The sequence below is a fragment of the Bos indicus x Bos taurus genome, chromosome 3, assembly GCF_003369695.1.
Source record: "Bos indicus x Bos taurus breed Angus x Brahman F1 hybrid chromosome 3, Bos_hybrid_MaternalHap_v2.0, whole genome shotgun sequence".
Lineage (NCBI taxonomy): Eukaryota > Metazoa > Chordata > Mammalia > Artiodactyla > Bovidae > Bos > Bos indicus x Bos taurus.
The window spans coordinates 66929229-66946583 of record NC_040078.1 but is presented as its reverse complement, the minus strand read 5'-3'; the positions used below and the strand labels follow the sequence as shown (position 1 = coordinate 66946583).

Below are 17355 nucleotides of genomic sequence, written 5' to 3'. Positions count from 1 at the left end.
TCCGTCTAGTCAAGGCTATGGTTTTTCCAGTGGTCATATATCGATGTGAGAGTTGGACTATAAAGAAAGCTGAGCACCGAAGAATTGATGCTTTTGAACTGTGGTGTTGGAGAAGACTCTTGAGAGTCCCTTGGACTGCAAGGAGATCCAACCAGTCCATCCTAAAGGAGATCAGTCCTGGGTGTTTATTGGAAGGACTGATGTTGAAGCTGAAACTCCAATACTTCGGCCACCTGATGTGAAGAGCTGACTCATTTGAAAAGACCCTGGTGCTGGGAAAGATTGAGGGCAGGAGAAGGGGACAACAGAGGATGAGATGGTTGGACGGCATTACCTACTCAATGGACATGAGTTTGGGTGGACTCTGGGAGTTGGTGATGGACAGGGAGGCCTGGCATGCTGTGGTTCATGGGGTCCCAAAGAGTCAGACACCACTGAGGGGCTGAACTGAACTGAACTATTTAGCCTCACTCACATGGCCTTCTTGTTCTTTGTAGAATATGTCAGATAGCATCTTTCATGGGGCCTTTGCACTTCCTCCTGGACCAATCTTCTCACAGAGATCTCCAGATACTTACATGGCTCATAGGCTTTTCTCATATGAGGCTTTCTCTAAACTCTTATCCAAAGGGATAATATCCAGCCATTCCATTCCCAGCATTTCCTACTTTTCTGCTCTGCTTTATCTGTATTGCTTATTACTAAGCTGTTTATCTGCTTACTGTCTGTCCTCTTCCACTAGAATATATGTCATATGATGGCAGGGCTTTTTGTTTTGTGACTGGTGTATCCTAAGTAGAACTAAATATTTGTTGAGTGAATGAATAATGAATTGAGGGGAGAAGACACAGCTTTGCATGCTGTGGGTAGCTAGCAAAGTTTATAGAATGAAGAGCTTTGTTGTGTCTGGTGAATCTGCTGAGTAGATCCTTTAGGAGAGTTTCTCTCACTTCTTTAAGTCATAAATATAAAAGTGTAATTATAAATTGCTAAGTGTAGGGAGGAAGAGTGGAATAAGAATTTGTAATGGGACTGATACGTGCATGCATGCTGTTGTGTCCAGCTCTTTGTGATCCCATGGACTGCAGCCCAGACTCCTGTCCATGGAATTTTCCAGGCAAGAACACTAGAGTGGGTTGTCATTTCCTACTCCAGGGGATCTTCCTGACCCAGGGATCAAACCTGTTTCTCCCACATTGTGGGTGGATTCTTTATCGTTGAGCCACATTGAAAGCCCAGGGACTGATACAGATTGGGGTAAAAGGAAGACTGCTCTGAGAAAGCAACATATAAGCAGATAGCAAAAGCATATGTTGAATTTAGGTAGGTGAAGAGTCTAGGGAAAGAGAATTTCATACGGGGGGAACAGCTTATGCAAAGGCTGGGCAACTGGAGTGACCACAGAAAATTCCATGAATCGAAGAAGGTCAGGGTGATGGTACTGAAGGGAGCAAGATAACAAGTTTAAATAGCTGCTTTTTAATTAACCAATCTAGAACTTTTCTGTAATTTAAGAATGAATGGCTTATACCTCTTAAAAGAATTGCCATCCTGAGCAAATAGTGTATGGGGATGGGGTGGATAAAGAAGGTTGTAGTTAAGACCAGAAGACCTTTTCAACATCTTTGAAAATGTAACCTGAGCACCACTGTCTTGCTAGTGCTAGAAGTTGGAGGTGGTTGTCCCTGGTTTGTGTAGATGCTAGTTCAGTTTTGTTTATTCATTCATTAAATTGATATTCATCTTATGCACGCAGTGAAGACTTGAAGATCTCCCCCACCAGGAAAATGTCCCCATTAAATGAGTATTTCAGGTTTTAATATGGACTGTCTGATGGCTTTAATTGACAGGCTGATGGTCCAGATTGAAAATACTCAATCTAGTTCTAATATTCAATTAGCTGGTGCTAATATTTGCAAGATGCCTTAATGTGGATTTAGAAAGACCAGAGATGATTTGCCCTCAGTTAAGGAAAACTGGGATATTATATAAATCTTATTTCTTTTTACGCCTCCTCCTCCGCGTCCACCCCTCTTTCGCATCCTCTCTTTCGTCCACTTTTCTCTATCAACCATTCTGTTGAGAGTAAAAGACCAGAACCAAGAGAAGGAGAGCAACAGACAGATGAAGTGGTCCCGGGTCTGCTGGTCTCTGCTCTCAGCAGTAAAAGGAAAGTTGGCTGAGGGGCGACGCTTTGGATGAAGATGAGGTGGTGGTTTGGCTACTTAGACCCCAGAACCGATAGCTCAGCTGAGAAGCAGGCCCTAGAGCAAACCGTTAGTGGGTAGAGGGAAGGCAGCTGCAGCCTGTTTCCGAATCCCACTCCAGTAGCTCCCGCTCCTCACTGGGGAGGCAGCTTCCTTTCCCCGGAGCCCGCCGGGACGCGAAGGCGGACCCGAGGGGAGGGGGTCAGCTCCGGGATCCAGAGTCGGGCGACCGGCAGGTCCCGGCGGAAAGTTGGCAGCCACCGCCCCCCTCGCCCGCCTTCCTTCTCGACTCTCCACCCCTCTCTGGGCGATACGGCGGAGGCGGGGGTTGGGGGAACTGGCCTCGTGTTTTGGAACAGCTGCAGCCGGCTCTGGGCCCGCCTGGAATGCGGGAACAGGCTGCGCACCAGGACTTTTATGGAAACTTGCTGTTGGAGCGGGCGGCGGCGGCGGCGGCCAGAGAGATCGCAGCGGCTGGAGTGGCGGCTGGAGCACCCGGACCCCTGCCCACACCCCGGCGCCCGACGCGCACAGCCTCCCCGCGCGCACCCCGGACCTTCGCGTGTCGCTGGCTTGAGGAGGGTGAGAGGAGTCGGGGGGACGTGGGACTGGGGCGGCCGAGATCGAGCCGTCGGCTCCCCTTGGGGGACTGGCGGGGGCGGCGGGGACGCGCGCCGCGGCTCCTGGCCGGGGTCCATCCAGCTGTGTGGATGTGTTGGTCCTCGGCGCGAGCGAACCGGCCCTCGGAGCCGCATCCCCGGGCTCCGCGCGGCGCGGGGCGGGCCGGGGCGGCCTGGCTGTCTCTCCGCGGTCACCGGCCTTGGGCAGAGTCTGGCCGCGACATCCCTGCCCAGCTCCGCAGCTTCAGCTCAGCTTGCGCCCTATGTGTGCAGTTTCGGGAGCTTTCTGGGTCCCGCAGGCAGTGATCCTCCGGGAGTGATCGTCTGCAAGTGGAGCGGGCTCCCGACCCCTTGCTCGGTCCCAGTGGGCCCGGCAGGTAAAGTGCCTCGTCCTCCCCCACCACGTGCCCCCGGCGCTGTCTCCTTGTCCGCCGGCACTGCCTGCTGTTTTTAAGAGAAATCATTCCTTGTCTGTCCCAGTGGGAGGCTGGGGAGTGAGATGTGATTTAACTACCCGTCGTCTGCCCCCTCCCTCCAAACTAGTTTTTCGCGATTCTGTCCGAGGTCGGATGTTGGGAGTTGTGCAGCTAGAGCTGAACTTGGAATGAGTGATGGAATCACCTCTCGAGACCTCCCTTGACTATATACTCTTTAAAAACGCCAGACATTCCAGCTGTTTGTAAACTGTGAAACGCTCTACAAATGCTAATATATATATATATTATTAATGGCTTTTGTAAAGAAAATAGCCAAGTTCAGAATCGTTGATGGCTTCAAGGTCTTCATTTCATATTTATTTAAGGTCCAGAATGTGAACAAAGAGTTGGAAAGCGGGGTGGGGGGAAGAGAGAGAGAGAGGACAGAAGGAGAACAAGATAAAAATAGCATAAGGCTGTGTCCTAACAAAATGTCTGTCCTTGGGTAGGAGGCAGGTAGAGAAAAGAAATAAGCCATAATAAGAAAGAAATCAGTTCCATGAGCGAAGCAACTGGAGCATCATTCACCAGCTAAATTTTGTTAATGAATTCATGTGTGGGCCCACGGGTCTTCGAGTCACAGCATAACTATGTGTTGGGTAGCATGATTAAGTCAACTTAAGTATTTATACCATCTTAGTCATCCGTCAGTCATTGAATGAATTGCATTACTTTCCCCCTGATAATCCTTTTAACAGGTTAAATTTCTGCCCTAAGAAAATGCAGAATACACATAAGTCTGAAATTCTTTTCAGTTTTGAAGTCCAGTAGGGTGGAAAAGTGAATAATTAATTAAATTGAGGGACAAGGTTTGTTTTGTTTTTTTGAGGAGGTATATTTAGTAATAAGGCTTGCCAAGTGGCTCAGTGGTAAAGAGCCCACCTGCCAATGCAGGAGAGGCAGAAAAGTCAGGTTCGATCCCTGAGTGGGGAAGATCTCCTGGAGGAGGGCATGGCAACCCACTCCAGTGTTCCTCCCTGAAGAATCCCATGAAGTGAGGAGCCTGGCAGGACTACATGGAGTCCCAAAGAGTCTGACAGGACTGAGCACACACACATACCAGTATAAATAAACTTTCATTATTTAATGTAGTTAATTAAGATTCTCACAGCTATTAGCCCCCTATTTTTAAAAATATTTTGTATTTTAACTGGAATATTTTAAAGAAAAATGCGGGCAATTCTGTATTTTATCTGCAGTGATTCCCTTAAAGAGCCCAAAGTAAAAACCACAAGATTCTTTAAAATCCAGTTTACCTTAAAACAGTATTGATGTAATTCCATTTTCATGAAAGAGTCACACTTTTAAATCCATTTTAAACTGAAATGTAGAGAATAGCAATTTTTCCTGCTCACCTGAAAATGGAATCTTGCTGTTTTTGAAAATTTGATATGTAAGACTGATCGTTGTCAAAATGTATGTCATCTTGAGATGACTATATTTAGCATCAACAAAGGAATGCATTATCTAGGTTTTTGAACAGTATTTTTCCCCTGAAATTACATTTGAGGTATTTGGGTTAGAGTTTCACTTGTGAACAGAATAAAAACTGGGTATGTATATTTGGGTGAGATTAATTGGCAATTTAAGAGCTTCCCTGGTGGCTCAGCAGTAAAGAATCTGCCTGTAGTACAGGAGAGGTGAGAGATATGGATTTGATCCCTGGATGGAGAAGATCCCTTGGAGTAGAAAATGGCAACCCACTCCAGTATTCTTGCCTGGAAAATTTCATGGACAGAGGAGCCTGGTGGGCTACATACAGTCCGTGGGGTTGCAAAGAGTCGGACATGACTGAGAACATGCACACACAATTGGGAATTTAGATTGCTTAGAACCCAAGTGGCCTGAAATGAGATACTATTTCATTTAGGGGGGAAGAACCCCTACTGTTACCTTTGAAACTCATTAAGGGAAATAAGGGCTTCCCCCGTGGCTCAGCTGGTAAACAATCCGCCTGCAATGCGGAAGACGTGGGTTCGACCCCTGGGTCAGGAAGATCCCCTGGAGAAGGGAAGGGCTACCCACTCCAGTATTCTGGCCTGGATAATTCCATGGACTGTATAGTCCATGGGGTCCCAAAGAATAGAACTCAACTGAGCAACTTTCACTTTCACACTGGTGGCTCAACACTAAAGAATCCTCCTGCAGTACAGGAGACACAAGAGATGTAGGTTTGATCCCTAGGTGGGGAAGATCCCCTAGAGAAGGAAATGGCAACCCACTCCAGTATTCTTACCTGGGAAATTTCATGGACAGAGGAGCCTGGCAGGCTACAGTCCATTGGGTCACAAAGAGTCAGACACAACTGAGTATGTGTGCACACACACACACACATGCAAAAGCAAATAAAAAATATTAAGTAAAAATACATGCCTAAAAGAAAGAAAACAATGTATTACAGTAAATGTAGAAAAGTATGTAACAGATGGGCAGATATCTGGATATTTTTATATAAAAGAGGACTCTGTGCATTTTATGTTATGCTGGCCAGACACACAAAACATCTTAGTAGTTGGCTTTATAATTAAGAGGGAAAATGACCTATACCATTCTTAGTAATTTCACATATTTCTGTTCTTATTTAAACTGTGGTCTACATCACCTGTATGGTTTCTTTTATGTTCTCTTCCTTCTGGTTTTATCATTTATCAAGATTACATATTTATACACACTTGGAGTTGTTATATTTTCTTCATCTATTTAAATACTCAGTGCATGGTTTGGCTTGACTGTAATAGTATGGGTCTTCCCAGATGGCTCAGCAGGTAAAAAATCCACCTGCAATGCAGGAAATACAGGAGACGCAGGTTCAATCCCTGGGTCGGGAAGATCCCCTGGAGGAGGAAATGGCAATCCACTCTAGTTTTCTTGCCTGAAAAATCCCATGCATGGAGGAACCTGCAGGGCTACAGTCCAAAGTGTCGCAAAGAGTCACATATGACTGAGCACATCCTTCACATTGCATGGTAATATACTTTCAATATGGTAGGATGGATGAATTTTTACCCAGAAATCCAGCTATTTAACTTTCAGTCAAATTTGTTTTTTATTAGAAAATTAATACAACTATGTTATAGTTATGGTTAAAAATTGGGGGGAACCGAAAAAGGGGCTCTCATCATCTGACATGTAAACTGTTAGTACTTTGATATAGTTCCCTCTTTCTCCACAAATAGGACTTTTTCCCCTCAGAATGCCATATCTCAGTGAAAGTACCTATGTGAAAACATTGATGCAGTATCTGCCATCTAGTAAGTATTCAATAGTTGGTTATTTTTCTCCCCCTCCTTTTTTTTTTTTTTTTGTCATCTCTTCCTTTTTGTTCTCTGATTAGAAGACAGTCTGGGATCCATCCCTTGGCCAGGTTTTGAGGTTGGTGAAAAATTTTTTTGTCTTGATACAGGCAGTTTGATTTTAGATTATATGGGCTTCTGTTAGAAGTGTAAACCAACAGAGTTATCACCATTCAGCCCCTTACACAAACCCTGGGATTTACTGTCCTGATTCCTAGTCTGATGTTGCTACACGCTGCAAGGCAGTAGAGGAGGCGGGCAATGTCTCTACAAGGCTGGTTGGCAAGAGCCTCCCCGCTCAAACCTGGACCCTGGGTCTGGTTTTGAAGGGATGACCCTATCAGCACACTTAACAAGATGGATGAATTGAAATGCTGCTACTTTGGAAATCCAGGCATGTGATTAACAGAATGGACATTTAGGCTTTAATGACTTAAGTAGATACTTGAGAAACCATAACTTCTTGATGCCTGGACTCATTTGAGGTTGGTGAAATTTGACTTCGCCTTTCTTTCTGGCCCTCCTTCCTGCCATTTCCTTCCTTTTCACTCTGCCTCCCTCTTTCTAGCCAAAACAAGCCCCCACCCCTGTCTCTTTGTACTTTCTTAGTGCTGCTTGTTTATTTAGATCAGGGTCTACAATTTGAGAGCCAAAAAGCCACGTTTAGCCACAGGCATATTTCAAAATTGTACATTTTATATTAAAATATGGATTTTCAGCCTCTCTTGAAAAATTGAAAGGTCTTAGCAAAACTGGTCCACATTTCTGCATAGCAGGGATACTCTAAAACTAAGTAGTGACTCCCTTCTCAGACAGGGCACACAACACACTCTCCTCTTAACACAGTCTCTACCATCCCCTGTTGTTTGATAACTAGTCATCACTAATATACATTATTTGTCAATTATATTGCATAACATTAACTTACATTACCTGACCATAGACACTTGAATATGCAGGGCCCTGATCTAAGTTTAGGGTAAGTCTGAAGCCATGATATGCTGGACTTGGCACCAGGAAGCTGAACTTTAAATGCTATAGATATATTTTGATTCACATCCTTCTCTCAAATAATGTAATCATGGAGCTGGGAAGGAGAGGTTAACTGTCATTGACACACTGTAATTGCTAGTGTCAGTTGAACTGAAAGGAACCATGTTTTGAGAACTAAAACAAAATATTTTAACTGATGGGATTTTAGAAAGTATAGGGGAGATACTTCTGGGAAAGAATTCTTTCCTAGGAACTCTTAAATAATCCTACGTCTTCCCCATCTTAGAAGTCTTCAGGAGAGTTTTAGCAGCCCTTACACATTGGTCATAAAGTGCAGTTTACTGCTATTCTTCTACTTAACCGCCCTACCCACTTGTTTGGAGCCAGAGGCCTGGGTCTTTCCATTCCCAGTTATGTCCCTCACTGAAAGGCCATCTTCCACTTGAAGAGGGTTGAGGAATTCCAGTGTGCTCCAGAAATCACCACATCCATTTGCTTGGGAATCCCACATCTGGTTTTTCATGATATCTAGTTTAATGTAAACTGACTCCATTTAATTTTATTCTCTACAATTTTGTTTGTTTGTTCACTCATTCATTCATGCATCCTCATCATCAGCTTTCCTTTAGAGATATCATACAAAAGTTTCATTTGGGCTCATTTTGGATCAGACAGTTTTCTGGTATCTCTTAGTTATTCATCCACTAGCTCAAACGTGAACTGACTTTGTACTGTGTCCTAGTTGCTAGGTGAGACACTAAAGATAAAAAATGGAGTAGAGCACAGGTTTTCCCTTCAGGGACTCAGAGTATGGTGAATGCTCTTTGAAAAATATTCCACACAGTCATACGAGTGCAAAGTATTATATATTAATATGGAAGAATGACGAGGCAGGTTGAAAATAAGATTGTTGGTGTGACTGCAACCAGAGATTATCATTCTAAGTCAGAAAGAGACAGACAAATGTCATATGATATCACTTATATGTGGAATCTAAAATATGGCACAAATGAACCTATCTACAAAACAGGAATGGATTCACAGACATAGAAACAGACTTGTGGTTGCCAAGGCAGAGGTGGGTAGGGAGAGGGAAGGACTGGGAGCTTGGAGTTGGTAGACGCAAACTATTACATTTAGAATGGATAAACAGCAAGGTCCTAATGTACAGCACAGGGAACTGTGCTGAATATCCTATGATAAATCACAATGGGAAAGAATATTTAAAAATGTGTAAATGTGTGTAAGTGAGTCACTATGCTATACAGCAGAGATTGGCACAACACTGTAAATCAACTGTACTTCAACTAAAAAACTAAATTAAAAACTAAAAAACAAAATGAAAGAAACAGCCAAAGGAAAAAAAAAAAGATTGTTGATTATCAGAGAGGAATTATGTATTGGTAGGAGGAAAAAACTCACTATTTTAAGTAGGTAAAATAGGATCTAGTTTCATATTTTTGAACTGTAATGAGGTTTATAATGTTTAATAATATAATTTTCAAAGTAGAAGGTTACAACCTTCATTAAATGTAATAAGGTTACATAAGTTTATATTTCTTGTACAAGTAGAAAATGATAAAAATTTAGGCTCACATTTTATGAAGCTGAAAACAATGTTGTTTGTTCTATAAAGAGGTGGGTTTTAACATTTACTTCTAGTATATAGGTAAGTGTTCTGTCTATAACCTTCCTAAAAGTTGAGACAAAGAATTTACTTGAGTTTAATGAAATGCAGATTTAAAGCTGTCACTTTCTTGTCAAGTCTGTTCTCCTTGAGAAAGGAGATAATACTTTCACACGATGAAACAGTTATTGTAAATGATAGAGAGTTATGATTTAAAATTCTTAAGTCTTGCGTTATTTGCTATCTTGAAATATTTTAATTGCACATATAAAAATCAAATAAAGTAACTAAATTTAGAACATTTAGAGGTCAAACAGAGGTCCAGTGAAATTTTAGAATGGGAACATTAGCATGCATATTTTAAGATAATCTGTTATACTTAATATTATATTCTACTTTGAGACTTTCATATTATTTCAAAGTTTGAGTTCTATACCTTAGTATTCAACCTGTAAGTTACTTTATAACAGCCCCAAAGTATATTTTTGAAACACCTTTTATTAAGCTATTAAGTCATTTTAAAAAACTTCCTGAAGTCTACCTCATTAATTGCTATGCCAGTTGATACCAACATTAGTATATTTGTTTATGTATTCATGTATATGGGCTTTCCTGGTGGCTCAGAGGTAAAGAATCTGCTTGCAGTGCAGGCTACAGTCCATAGGGTCACAAAGAGACAGGACTGAGCAACTAAGCACATCAGTTCAGTTCAGTCACTCAGTCGTGTCCGACTCTTTGCGACCCCATGAATCGCAGTACGCCAGGCCTCCCTGTCCATCACCAACTCCCGGAGTTTACTCAAACTCATGTCCATCGAGTCAGTGATGTCATCCAGCCATCTCATCCTCTGTCGTCCCCTTCTCCTCCTGCCCCCAATCCCTCCCAGCATCAGTCTTTTCCAATGAGTCAACTCTTCACATGAGGTGGCCAAAGTACTGGAGTTTCAGCTTCAGCATCAGTCCTTCCAATGAACACCCAGGGCTGATCTCCTTTAGGATGGACTGGTTGGATCTCCTTGCAGTCCAAGGGACTCTCAAGAGTCTTCTCCAACACCACAGTTCAAAAGCATCAATTCTTCTGTTCTCAGCTTTCTTCACATCCATACATGACCACTGGAAAAACCATAGCCTTGACTAGATGGACCTTTGTTGGCAAAGTGATGTCTCTGCTTTTGAATATGCTATCTAGGTTGGTCATAACTTTCCTTCCAAGGAATAAGCGTCTTTTAATTTTACATATATACAATTCATGTATATGTATTTCAAGTACTTTTAGATAAAAATGTAGAATGGTAGAGTGAAATAAGTAGTTGACTAGAAGTCAAGAAACTTGGAGTCTAGTTCCTTCTTCTGCTGCTGAACAGTTTACAACCTTGGATTAGTCACTGAATCATTTTGAGCCTCCTGTTTTTTCTTATGATAAATGAATGGCTTTGACTAATTGGTCTTTAATGTCTTTAGTGAATAAGCTCTAAAAATTCATAATTCTTAGTACATGTATAACAAGACCCCTAATGTAATTCTGACAGGTAGTAAGACCTGTTCAAAGCTGAACTCATTTTTTTACCCCTTAAACATGCTTTTAATGGTAACCCTGTTCATCCATTCACTCAAAATAAAAACCTTGAACCAATTCCTTCCTTCCTCTCCTCACCTCTGCCCTTCAAATCTAATTGGTCAAAATTTTTGCAATAATGCTCCCAAGACAGCCCCCTTCCCTGGAGGAAGGGACTTTGTCTTTTTGTTCACTTTCATTTCTTCACAGCCTAGGATCATCTCTGGCATATAGTTGGAGCTTAATAAATACTTCTTAAATAAATGAATAAATGGGTTACCACGTCTTGTCAATCCTATTTCTAAAATATCTTTTATGACTTGTCATTCCTAATGCTACCATCTTAATTCAGGCCCTTATCTTTTCTTGCCAAGATCATTGTACTTGTCTTTCTCCCTGTAGTCTTCCCTCATTTTACTCCAATTTTCTGCACTGCTATCAGTCTCTTTTTCTTTTCTATAATACATGTATCATTAAGTCACATGTTTGCTTTAAAAATCCTTTGCTGGCTCCCATTGACTGTAGGATCAAGTCTAAACTTTTTCTTAGTCTGGCATTTGGGAATCTTTCCATTCTGTGTCCAGTCTGTCTTTCTAGTTTACCATACATTCTCTGGACAACTCATAGCTCCCCAAATTTTCAGTGGGCTGTCAGGCTTGGATGTTTTTGTTCATGTTGCTCCTTTTGCCTAGATGTCCTTACTCTCCTTTCTACTTTGTGAAATCCTCTTATCCTTCAGTATCTACATCAAATGTCACCATTTATCTCTGTGTAATCTGCCTTAAACCCCACCTCCTCCTTAACCCCACCATGATCTTTTCCATGACTTTTCCATATTTCTCTAGCTCTGTACATATCCTGCTATTATGTACGCTTACTACTTTGTATTATCATTAGTTGTGGTCCCATCTATTTTTCCCAACAAAGCTAATTGATTTCAAAGGCTGTCACATATATTTTGCATACCATCACCAAGGCATAATTCCTGGTACATAGTAGGTTTTCCTCACAAAAATACTATGTTATAAATACAGGTCTAATCTGTCAAGTTTGAAAAAAATGCATTTTTGATAGATCATAGACAGGCTATAGTAAGACTGCATACAATATTCCCTCAGAACCCTATGCTGGATACTTAGTTGTCTTCATTTAACATCAGCACTTAATATGCTGGATTGGCATTCTTAAATCCCTTCTGTGTACTGTTCTTGGTCACTCAGTCATGTCCAACTCTTTGCAACCCCATCGACTGTAGCCTGCCAGGCTCCTCTTGTCCATGAAATTCTTCAGGCAAGAATACCATAGTGGGTTGCCATTTTCCTTTTCCAGGGGAGCTTCCCAACCCAGGGATCAAACCCAGGATTGAACCTGAGTCTCTTGTGTCTCCTACATTGGCAGGCAGATTCCTAACCATTAGTGCCACCTGGAATTAAATCCCTTTATTATTCATCGTCCCTTTATTATGACCAAACTTGTTGATGAATCACATGTTCAACCTTATCCTTAGGTCATTGTTTTCTCTTATTTTTGATAACAATTCATCTGGCTTGCCTGAGATCTCAGACATTTAGAAAAGTACAGTGGGGCCTAATTGTTGTGCTGCTGTTACTCCTTTAAGGTGGCTAAAGACCTGACATCTGCCTGCTCAGATAAGAAAAGTCACTTAATACTAGATTAAGAAAAGTCTGTGAGATTCCAGATATAAAATCCCTTGGTATTTAGGTTACTGAGTGTAAGAATTAAGTTGTTAAACTAATCCTTATTTAGTATTCTAGAATACAGACAGGGAGTGCCCACTCAAACTACTTTCTTTTTTGAATTAAAACTGGTGTGATTTGATAGAATATTTTCCCTATAATTCAACAAGTCTCAGAATATGGTTTTAGAATCCTTAGAAGTCCCCAAGACCCTTCAAGGACCCATAGACCTTTCTTTTATAACTACATATCTGTATGAGGCCATACTTTCTTTACATACTTCAATCAAAACAACATATCACAATAGTTTGAATACAGAAGTAGATATGAGAATATAGCTATCTTTTTTTTAAGCCAGATATTAAAGAGATGTGCAAACATGTAAAACAATGTCATTCTCCTAAGTATTTTTATTTTGGAAAATACATTTTTTTTCATAAAATGTGTTTATGTTGATGTATAGGAGGTTTGTTATTATTTCCCATGACAAGTATATATTTGAAAATTCTCTTCTAATTTTTAATACATTGATATCTGTAGATATAATCTATATAAACAAAAGCCTTCTGAGCTCCTCAATAGCAGGCCTGTACGTTGGGCCCTTTTATATTTTCTTGGTTATTGTCTGTCATCCCATGTGGTCTATGAGTTCCCTGAAAATAAATATTTTATTCTACATTCATCTTTGTATATGTAGTGCCTTATACTGTCTAGCACATTGTAGAAAGATGTTTAATAAATGTTTTTGAATTAATTAATAAGTACATATTTATTCATTTTAGCTAATTTTTCATTTCCCAATTATTTCTGACTCTATCATACTTATCACCTCTAAGTTTATGAAATAACATGCAAACCACCTAGTATATGGCAGATAATAGGGATTCAGTTGTTAGTTTCCACTCTTCTCCTTTATATAATGTAGAGAAACCAGGTCTTTCCTCTAATTTATTACAACTTTTTAAAAATTCTTACATTTTGTTGATATACGTAAGTTCATTTTATTAATGACTTCCTCAAATGAGAACTCTCCAGTTTCCTTTGAGTGGTTACTTTAAAGTCTTCCCAAGAAAGAATCAAAGGCCAGAATTATAGGGTTTGATTCTGGGCATAATTCTGAGGTGTTAGGAGGATGCACTGCATGGTGCCTAGAATGTGGCGAGTGCAGCTGGAGGAGGATTTAGAGCATCTATAAAGTATTGTGCATTATGCTGAAATAGATATTGGACAAAGTAAATGAAATAGATTGTATTGTTGAAGACAATGGAAGAAGCGAATACTTGTTGAAGCTTAGTGGGTATATGAGGTTTGATTATATTAGTTGCTTTCACTATATTCCTGAAATAATAAAAAGTTAAATAAAGAAGATAGATTAGACTAATATATCTGATATGTTTAATATAAAATTTTTGATTTATGTCAGATGCATCTAGAAACCAGAAAATCTACATATATCTAGAAAAATCTAAGCACATTTTGAGATGTCAGAGACTGAAAGCAAAAAAGTCCATTCTTAGCGTGAAATGCAGAAAACCACCATTGTTAGTTTGGGAAAATACTTCACTGGTAAGGAAGTGGCTTAAGAATTTTCTTGGAGGGAATTCGCTGCAGTCCAGTGGGTAGGACTCTGAGCTTCCACTGCAGTAGGCACGGGTTCCATCCCTGGTGGGGAACTAAGATACTATATGCACTACAGGGAGAAAAAAAATCTCTCAGAGGTCGAAATAGTCACTGAATATATTTGTCAAGATGGGAGGTTGAAGGAATGGGAGAAGACAAGGTAAGTCAGAGAGGCTAGGAGAACCTGCAAAAGGGCCTAATAAGCCCAGGTAAGAATTTTAGTTCTGGGCTTACGTAGTTAACATCCGCAGAGCTGGAGTCATAGACTAGAGTTAAAGAGCACAGAGTGGTAGAGAAGGTAGTAGCCAAGTTGATGAAGGTAGAAAGAATGGCAAGCTGTTACATTATTAGAAATCAAAATAACTGGGGCTGGAAGTTACCCTGAATTTTTTTTTTTTGACTGCACAGCATATAAGATCCTAGTTCCCCCACGAGGGATCGAACCCAAGCCCCGAGCCACCTGCATTGGCAGCACAGTCTTAACCACTAGACTGTCAAGGATGTCCCATTCTGGAGCTTTTGAAACTTTATTTTACAATATGTAACCTGTACTTTAAAATCATTATTCTGATTATATGTGCCAGTTAAGAACTTTGAAGAAATTGTATTTAATAAGTTTTCCTATAGCAACCAAGGTAACTTTGTGTCCTTAAACTTTGTTTAAGTTTATTGATCATAATGATAATGATCCACATGAATAATAAATATATATGAATATTTCTAGTAAGGATTATTATGTGAAGTTGAAGGAGGGCCTGGGAACTCTGTGCTATACAGCAACAAATATAGCAGCAAATTCCACATAAGTTTATAGACAAGTAGGTGAAACTCATCTATATGTTAACTAATAATATATGTAGAAAGCATGAAAGTGGGAGATGATAAAATGATCAAAGATTGAATGGATATTTGAAATTTGAGAATATATTTCCAAAAGATTAATTTGAAGGAAACCAGAATTGAAAGAGACATGTGTACCCCAATGTTCATCGCAGCACTGTTTATAATAGCCAGGACATGGAAGCAACCTAGATGTCCATCAGCAGATGAATGGATAAGAAAGCTGTGGTACATATATACAGTGGAGTATTACGCAGCCATTAAAAAGAATACATTTGAATCAGTTCTAATGAGGTGGATGAAACTGGAGCCTATTATACAGAGTGAAGTAAGCCACAAAGAAAAACACGAATACAGTATACTAACGCATATATATGGAATTTAGAAAGATGGTAACAATAACCCTGTGTACAAGACAGCAAAAGAGACACTGATGTGGGAGAGGGAGAGGGTGAGATGATTTGGGAGAATGGCATTGAAATATGTATAATATCATATATGAAATGAGTCACCAGTCCAGGTTTGATGCACGATACTGGATGCTTGGGGCTGGTGCACTGGGACGACCCAGAGGGATGGTATGGGGAGGGAGGAGGGAGGAGGGTTCAGGATGGGGAACAAGTGTATGCCTGTGGCAGATTCATTTCAATATATGGCAGAACCAATACAATATTGTAAAGTTTAAAAATAAAATAAAAATTAAAAAAAAAACCAAAAGATTAATTTGAAAATCTTTTGGAAATATTCAACAGCAGATTTTAAAATGTAGTATAGACAGTTTATTAAGGGAATTAAAAATTGAGTCAAAGGAATGGGATCTTTTAGAGTTCTTTGCTTTGATGGTTACTACATGGATATTGAAAACCTTTTCATGATGGCTTTGGGGATTTATTTTAAATTATAGTTTATTAATTAGCAGGCATGGAGCTAGGCACTAGGAAGGAATCAATCCTCTGTGTTGTAGAAAAGGAACATAAAGTTTACCAAATATGCAGATGAAGGTCCAGGTGGAAGTAAGAGAAGAGCAAAACGTGGACTGAGAATGGAAGTCCCCGACCTTAGGCCTCTAGTGGGAAGGTTGGGGTATGGTGTCTGCTGTCTTCAATTCTGTATCAGGTGTGGTTGATGTTAGAATCTTACCTGAGTCTACAGATAGCATAGTGGGCTGGACCATTAAAATTCCTGTTCCAAGGCTTTTGTTCAGAGTTTTGGCCAGGAGACTATTAATAACATGAGAATAGGGAGAGTGTCTGTCTATTCAGTGCTGCATTTCTCAACATCTGGCAGAGTGCCTGGCACATAAGAGTTGCTTAATAAATATTTGTGTGATGAATGGTGTGTTCTATTTATATTGTAGTCCCACATAATGTTAACCATAATGAGAGTCACACAATATATCCCAGCATATAAAGTGCTTCCTCTGTAAGTTGGCAGGATTTACTTATTCAGTAAACAATTATTATATAAGTCTTCTATATATCTGCTGCTGCTGCTAAGTCGCTTTAGTCGTGTCCAACTCTGTGCGACCCCATGGACGGCAGCCCACCAGGCTCCCCCATCCCTGGGATTCTCCAGGCAAGAGTACTGGAGTGGGTTGCCATTTCCTTCTCCAATGCATGAAAGTGAAAAGTGAAAGTGAGGTTGCTCAGTCGTGTCCGACTCTTCACGACCCCATGGACTGCAGCCTGCCAGTCTCCTCCGTCCATGGGATTTTCCAGGCAAGAGTACTGGAGTGGGGTGCCATCGCCTTCTCTGTTCTATATATCAGCACGTGCTAAATACTGTGGATACAATGGTATATAAAATACAGTCTATGCTCTCAAAGACCTCACTTTCTGGTAGAGGAGGTGGTCAAGAAAGTGCTTTATTACCACATATTATGGTTGCTGTGTTTGTTCAATTGCTAAGTCATGTCCAACTCCTTATGATCCCATGGACTGCAGCCCACCATGCTTCTCTGTCCTTCACCATCTCCCAGAATTTGCTCAAACTCAAGCCGTTGAGTTGGTGATGCCATCCAACCATCTCATCCTCTACTACTGCCTGGAATGCTCTAGTCATGTCTGACTTTGCAACTCCTCTCTCCTCTGTCCATGGGGTTGGCCCGGCAAGAATACTGGAGTGGGATGCCATTTCCTCTTCCAGGGAATCTTCTTGACCCAGGGACTGAACCCACATTTCTTATGTCTCCCGCATTGGCAGGCAGGTTCTGTACTACTAGCACCACCTGGGAAGCCCTTATACTGTGGTGAATGCCATAATTAGGGTAAGCATGGGAGTGCTGTTTTAACACACACTAGTGGAGAAGGCAATGGCACCCCACTCCAGTACTTTTGCCTAGAAAATCCCATGGACAGAGGAGCCTGGTGGGCCACAGTCCATGGGGTCACTAGAGTCGGACACGACTGAGCGACTTCACTTTCACTTT

At 40.9% G+C, this 17355-nt stretch overlaps 1 protein-coding gene across 6 annotated transcripts in view; it reads left to right on the top strand.

Annotated features, from left to right (window-relative positions):
• Nucleotides 1-2116: 2116 nt before the first annotated feature.
• The window catches only part of NEXN (nexilin F-actin binding protein), a 58267-nt gene continuing 43028 nt past the window's right edge, over nt 2117-17355 (top strand). Inside the window, exon 1 of one of the 6 annotated variants that reach the window (XM_027536827.1) lies at nt 2117-2789. The gene's annotated coding sequence lies outside the window, so the exon portion shown is untranslated. The remainder of the gene's footprint in view (nt 2790-17355) is intronic. The other 5 variants (XM_027536830.1, XM_027536828.1, XM_027536829.1 and 2 more) reach the window with 5 other exon arrangements.